The 7570-nt window shown below is 32.1% G+C and overlaps 1 long non-coding RNA gene across 1 annotated transcript; it reads right to left on the bottom strand.

Annotated features, from left to right (window-relative positions):
• Positions 1-4075: 4075 nt before the first annotated feature.
• Positions 4076-6758, bottom strand: LOC134719685 (uncharacterized). The gene is made up of 3 exons (XR_010107659.1): positions 6609-6758; positions 5446-5530; positions 4076-4256 (listed from the first exon to the last, which is right to left on the bottom strand). It is a non-coding gene; the product is annotated as an uncharacterized LOC134719685 (long non-coding RNA).
• Between the last annotated feature and the right edge of the window lie 812 nt (positions 6759-7570).

The raw sequence follows: 7570 nt of genomic DNA, 5'->3' as shown, positions 1-7570 counted from the left end.
ATCATTATAATATCAAACAATAATACATCCTTTTAATCTAAAAGTAAAATTAACCGATTCATTGCAATTCTCAAGTTCCAAACGATTTAATTGAATAGAACAATGAATTAAACTTCAGACCAGAGACATTGTCTAAACAACCCGTATTACAGTTTCATATACTTAAAACTAAACAATGTCGAGCCTTTTTTGTACTGACATATATCGTAAAATGGTACCCTATATATCGACTAAAATAGAGTCGCTCTTTTAGTTTGCATCAAATATTTTGACATTATATTTACTTTGATCTATTGACAAATATATAAAAAAAGATTTAACCACAAAACAGTTTCACAAACATTGTTACGATCTTTGAGAAGTTTGATTTTTCTACATTAACAGTATTTGATTAAAAGGTTTATCTGACTTTTAAAGAGAAAACACATTCCACTGTTTTTTATCGAAATATTTGAATCGAGGCAGGATTGGCACGATTTATGATAATGTTTCGGATCTATTGACGGATCCGTCTTAGTTTGGTATGTAAGAGGATTCATTTATGAAAATAGCATTTCACAACAACAGCAATTAACTAGAAATAAACACTTAGATACCTACATCTAGTCCGAATGCACTTATCAAACTATAATACAATAATGATATTTTTTATGATGGCTGATATCCTATTTCTTTGTTACATATATGGCGTGGTTCTGTACTTATACGTCCCGTCATTGTGTTAATGTACTATGATAAATGTGTGTATTCTTGTCCTCAATTTTTGCTGATATGCTTGATCTATATGCAATTTGGTGCTTCTTTGTTACATATTGTTTTTGTGGTTTAGATTTTAAAACAATGTTGACTTTTGTATTTTTGACATTCTTACCTTTAATGTCTGTTTGTTTTGTTCAATCATCGTTGTCAATAAAAGGGAATTTAATGCGACGGGTATACAAGTGAGAGGTTGAACTAGCTATTCAACCAGGTCTAAACTACCATTTTGTACATAAACAGCCTGTGCCAAGCAAGTAATATGACAGTTATTATCCATTCGTTTGATGAATTTGAGCTTTTGTTTTCGCCATTTGATAAGGGACTTTCTGTTTTGAATTTTCCGCGGAGTTCAGTACTTTTGTGATTTCACTTTTTATGATACAAATAAATATCAAAGACGAAATAAGTAATATGTGAAATATTGCAGGTCATCAACATTCGCCGTTATGTAATTTATTAAAATCACCAAGATGAGAACAATTAATTATTATTTAATAACCGGCTGTTTTATACAACGTCAATACACGACAAGCAGTGGCGACGTTTAGCACGTTTGCTGTGATCGCTCAATAAAGTTAAAACTCATATATCAAGGGATAAATAATCTGTTATAAATTAAATCCAGTATGAATTCCATGAAATTGTTTTCATTAAAACTATTTTGCATATAGAATGAATAAGTTATGAATGTTATTTTACAAAAATTCTAATATTTTCACCTGTGTCCGATTTATATATCAGTTACAATTTCACTGATATAATATTACCAAAATACAAAATATAACCGGAAGAGTTTTGTTTAGAATTGAAACATCATTCAAATCAAGCTGCTTTTCTGCTGCAAAAAGTTAATCAATTGCATATACTTTTATGTCTTTATGCATTTTTGAAAATGATGGATAGATTGTTTTTCATGCTTTAGTTATAATTGCTTCTCCGACAACTAAAAAAGCGATAACCCTATTTGTCCCGAACATAGAAAATGCACATTGTAAGAACCACAACTTTTCCATAAGATATTTCAGTGTCAAACTCTTGTCATTCGATAATATCTTAATTTAAAAATTTATCCGAGTAGTTCATCTTTAATTGATAATTATCATATGTCTTTTTTTTTTTTGTAGGATGAGAACATTTCAGAAATATTATATAACAATGTTACTGTTTTGCTTATGTGAATTGATTGTTATAAAACATTACATATGAAACACGAGGAACATTACATCTATTGCTATAGAAATTGAACTATATGTATTTACAGTTCAAATATCTGACATAAGACGCTTGGAGAAATACCGTGCTTGAATTCCTAATTGCGCAATATCTCGGATGAGACCAGGATGGTCTCTTAAGATAACCGGATCTAAATGAAGACTGAATTAGTTGTACATAGTAAAGAGACATTATTCTTATTGTTTTTATCTTTTGAATTCAATGCACTAACATTGTTATCAAATGTTTGTTCTGTTCCCGCTGTTAAAAGTGACACTCCGTCTATGTTCAGTTCGTCCGATAGGTAATTTTGATGCACCCGAGTTTGTTGTTTCTCTTTCATAGAAACAAACTGAGTGTTGTCAATATTACTGCTTCTGGATCGACAACATTGCACTTGTTATAAACATAACTGATACTGATAGTGGTGGACAATTACCAATTTTACTACGACTTCAGTGAATATGGGTTGAGTTAGATATTGCAACATAAAAGGTTTTAAGGACTCAATGGTTGTCGTCTGTTTATGTAGTTCATACGTGTTTCTCGTTTCTCGGTTTTATATAGATTAGGCCGTTGGTTTTCCCATTTGAATGGTTTTACACTAGTAATATTTGGGATCCTTTATAGCTTGCTGTTCCGTGTGAGCCTACCCAGTAAACAATCCAACGTTGGCATTACGTCGTGACAACGTAATACTATCGTTGTGACAACGTAGTGAAATTACGTCGGTACAACGTAATTTTGTGAACTCCAAGGCACGTGCTGACAACCATCCACACAACGTTGTCACAACGTAATTTGTGACGTAATTTATGACCTTCATAAGACGTTGTGACAACGTTGCAACTCAACTGTAAATGACCCTTGTCCTCATTTGATTGATAAGAGCAATAAAATTTCATTGAAGAAGTAAACAGGGCCTATATTTTCTTCTTTTCACCTGTTTTTTTAGTAGTAAAATTTTCAATGTAGGCAAGTTGGACACAATAGATATAGGAAGATGTGGTATGAGTGCCAATAAGACAACTCTCCATCCAAATCACAATTTATAAAAGTAAACCATTAACGGTCAAGGTACAGCCTTCTACACGGAGTCTTGACTCACACCAAACAACAAGATATAAAGGGCTCCAAAATAACTTGTGTAAAACCATTCAAACAGGAAAATCAACAGTCTAATCTATATATATATATATAAACAAGAAACACCTATAAATTACATTAAAAAAACAACAACAATGTTGATAAGTGCTTTACTTCCAAACTGCCAGCAGTTTCCAATATGGTTACCTTTTAGTCAGGTTTAAATATCAAATGTATTTTGTCCAATTCATGATTCACACAGTTTAACGTTAAAGTTTTATTTTTATTTTTTGCAATACTGAAGTACAAGATTTACACATTTACATTTAACAAAAGCAACTTTCCTTCTAAAATTTAACACATAATACTATTCAAAAGGCGAGATTTTGTATGATGGCCAATGAGACAAGTAAAACCCTCTTTCCTAAAATCAAATATTAAATATGTTAGCAATTATGGTAAATGTACAGCCTTCAAAATGACACTTTGGTACATGCTACAACTTCTAAATGTTTAGGGTTTCAGTGTCCTAGACTAATAGTTTCACTATATGACGGTGGAAATTCTAGAATCTAGATTTCGTTTTGACAATGGAAACATTTTTCAATGAATTATTCAGAAGTACAAAAAAACTACCACATATACCTTAATATGTACTGTAGAATCATTCAGCTGGATTCCCTACACAAGAACAGGCTACGAAAAATGTTTGGAAAAGTCCCCAAAGTCTGTAGTTTTCAAATATATATTTCTACACAACTTATACAACTCGTCTAAACATCAACCTAACAATGTTAGGTCTGTAAATTTGCTTTCACAAATTTTTTGTTCTTCCCTCGCCGAGATTCAAACTCATGCTACTATGATATCGTGACACCAAATCGCCTGCACAGCAGCCATACCACTAGACCACACGACCAACTTATACACACTTCTAAAAATATCCCACAATGAAGAAAATAACTGAAATTCAATCAAACCAACTATTGCTTTTTTCCATTGACATACCAGAGAAAGACCTACCCAAAAGTTAGGACTTCTTTTTTCTTATGTACATGAACCAATAATAAAATAATAGTATGTTTCTGATTTTTTGAAATTTTATTCCAAATTCTAGTCTTGTGTCGGTTGTATACGTGGCATTCAAAGTTTTGGTTTTCTGCCCTCTCATCAGCTGGTCTTGTGTTGGTTTCCAGTCTCTGAAAAAAAATTCATATATATTATAAAATATTTTTTTTTATCCCAACTTAGGAATAACAGCAGTTCTTAAAACATATCCTTGTTTAAACATAATCAATATTTTTTATGCGCGGTCGGTGGTATAATGAATCTTACAGATTCATAATCATGTTGTGTTGTTACTGAGATGTTTGTATCTGCCAATTTTATAAACATATTTTGATAATGTATGTTAGAAATTTGAACATAATTTCAGCAGAATATGATATTTATAACTTTTAGTTAACCTTTGTCCTTGTTTAAAAGAAAATATGTTATGAAATTATGGTTGTTTCCACCCCCAGGGACAACCTTTTTTTAAACCCCCAGCACAGACAGAATGAAAAATATATAAGAACAACACTCCCTTTAATTTGCATCTTGGTATTTCAAAAACAACCACCTCAGTATTAAAACAGGCGTACATGTATTAAAAGGAAGTATATGGTTTCTCAAAATTGTCATTCATCAATTCATTTAAGATATTCTTAGGATTTTACCTTAATCTGACATGTTAATAAATTTATCATTCACATCATAACAGCAAGACCTTACACTACAACTCAGGTGGGTTTTGCTTCGTCTACCCGTTCACAGTGGGAGTGAGCACCGGGTGGGTAAAATTACTAGCTTGTTAAATCAAAAGACTTGCAAACTTACAATCAATTGAAAAAATCAGATAAGCAATTATAATCAATATTTCTTACAAAAAAAAAAAAGAATTATAGCTGGAGTGGGCACAGGTGGGCTGTTCACGGTGGGCCGGTGGAAAAAACAAAATCCACCCAGGCTGTTGTGTATATCATATATGCCAATGAACCCAATCTTATTATTATCTATAAATGAACCAATTATCATTTAATTTATAAAATTAATCAAAGAATAAAGTGTCCATGAGCCACAAATGATGTTATCATTGAAGGACATACTAGTAACTTATAAAGAACAGTTAAACAGATGGTCTCAAAAATCAAACTCTGCGTTTTATGATAACAAGCATTGTGTATAAATTTCATAACATGTGGTTCAGGCAAACTAAAGTTAGAGTTCAGAAACCAATTTTGAGTTCAATGTTCATGTACATGTATGTACATACAGTACAAGAGTAAAACCATATGGCCCAGTGAAGGAGGGCATAAAAAGAGCTGATCAACTGATCATGATGTTTACCTTTTTATATCTTGGTCCATCTTGTGCATTCCACAACCTCAGACACATGATCACACATTGGATCTGTGAATTTTTATACAAGATTCTGGAAAAAAATCATAAATACAATCAATTATCTTCTATATTGATCAGTCTGTGTACATACATGTACTACATGTGTGTCAGTCCAACAAATCTTTGGGAGAACCAGGTACAAAAAAATGTAAGTGAAAAATGTACATGCATTCCATACCATAAATTGAAAAGCAAATAAGACTTCGCTATATACTGTTTTTTTTAACCCCAGTAAACTAGGTTTTACCCTAACAAAAGGATAATTTTACCCAATTTTTCCCAACTGGTATGTGCACATGGATCTTAGTCTAAATAATTATGACATCTTGGAAGGTTTTTTTTTTAAAGTTTCTGTGACGCGTATCTATGACAGTTTTTATTGGTAAAATTGTCTATTCCTATGTCAGACCCAGTTAACCATTGATTGATTGTTGGTTTCGTTATGTTCAGTGGCAAATATTTCATGCAGGTCTAGGACGACCACCAGTTATAGACTAGTCTTCACGCTTGCGACTGGTGATACATGTAGTATTATCATTAATAGGACGAGTTTGTAATATGCCAAGTTTGTAATGTGCCGAGATTGTATTAAATGTGGCAAGTTTGTAATGTGCTGAGATTATAATCAGGTAATGGGGCGAGTTTGTTATGTACAGAGATATCTAAAAAAAAATGTAGCTTCGCATTTGTGATATTGATCAGACTTTTATGATTCCAACAATATTTAAAAATAAGTGCAAAAAAACTTCCAGCTTTTAAATATAAGGATTATAAGAGGTGTCATGGAGAGAAAACAATTGCCCTCCCCCTTTTTTACTTTCTATAGTCAATTGCTTAATATATCTTTAAAAAAAACACAAGTTAATGGAGAAGTTTGAAAATGGTTTCATAAAACACAAATGTTGGCTTAAATATCCTGTACAATGTACCAGTGCAATAATATATTGACATTAAAAGAAGAAGTATCATATTTCAACTCGGTAACTAGTCAATGAGTCAACAGATTTGAACGAGGCGTCCTACACGGCGACAGATGTTATATTTTTTTGAATTATACTTGTTGTTATCATGGAAAACCTTTTTGAAGTAATGTGCAATTTATATTTTACCTTTTTCTTTGTTCTGGAATCTGAATCGAGATAGATTTCACTGCAACTTTTATCACTGTTTTCAAAATTCAGGCGGTAAAAGTGCGCATGCTCAGAGTTTTCGTAGTATGCGGCGGTAAAACCCGAGGATTGCTGAACATGCACTATTATAAAACGATTATAAAATTATTAAAAATAATAAATGACAAAACTTGATAATGGTATATATTAAACAATAAATATTCATATAAAATATTTATATGAGAACATTTAATTTGAATTTGTAATATTTTCTTGGATATATTGGTGCAAATAATTTTAATTATGTCTGTGCGGGGAAAAAGGGGTGATATTTTGAAAATCGAAAAAATCGTTAGCACATTTCAATGAAGGTGAATGCTGTATCTAGTCAGACTCATAACCACAAAATTCTCCCATAAAACCAGATTTTAATGTGTAAGCTGGTATTTACAGGGTCTGTTCACTACGTTATTATAATGTTGACAGAACGTAACAAAATGTTACGTCGGATTATGACTGTTATAAGCACGTCGTCACAACGTAATAAAATGTTACGTCCTGACAGGGTACTAAATTTACGTAAATCCGACGTAATTTTATAACGTCGTCTCTACGTCTGCATCCAACGTTGGGATTTTACGTTCCCACAACGTTGGTACGACGTACAATCCAGACATGACGTTCAGACGACCATTAACCGACGTTGGGAGTACGTCGTGTGTTTACTGGGTATGTTCCGTGTTGAAGGCAATACTCTAACCTATGATGGTTTTCTTACATAAATGGTTACTTTGATGGAGAGTTGTCGCATAGGCTGTCATACATCATCTTCCTATATCTATCATAGTTTTACTTTTACATTCTACTTTTATTATTTTTATGCAGTTTTACATAATTTTATCTTACCTTTTATGTTTGGAAAATGATTACAGATAACAAACTAATGCATATGATTTGGTTTC

The sequence above is a fragment of the Mytilus trossulus genome, chromosome 5 (genome assembly GCF_036588685.1).
Source record: "Mytilus trossulus isolate FHL-02 chromosome 5, PNRI_Mtr1.1.1.hap1, whole genome shotgun sequence".
Lineage (NCBI taxonomy): Eukaryota > Metazoa > Mollusca > Bivalvia > Mytilida > Mytilidae > Mytilus > Mytilus trossulus.
Note: the sequence above shows the minus strand (reverse complement) of the source record. Positions and strands in the feature narration are given on the sequence as shown.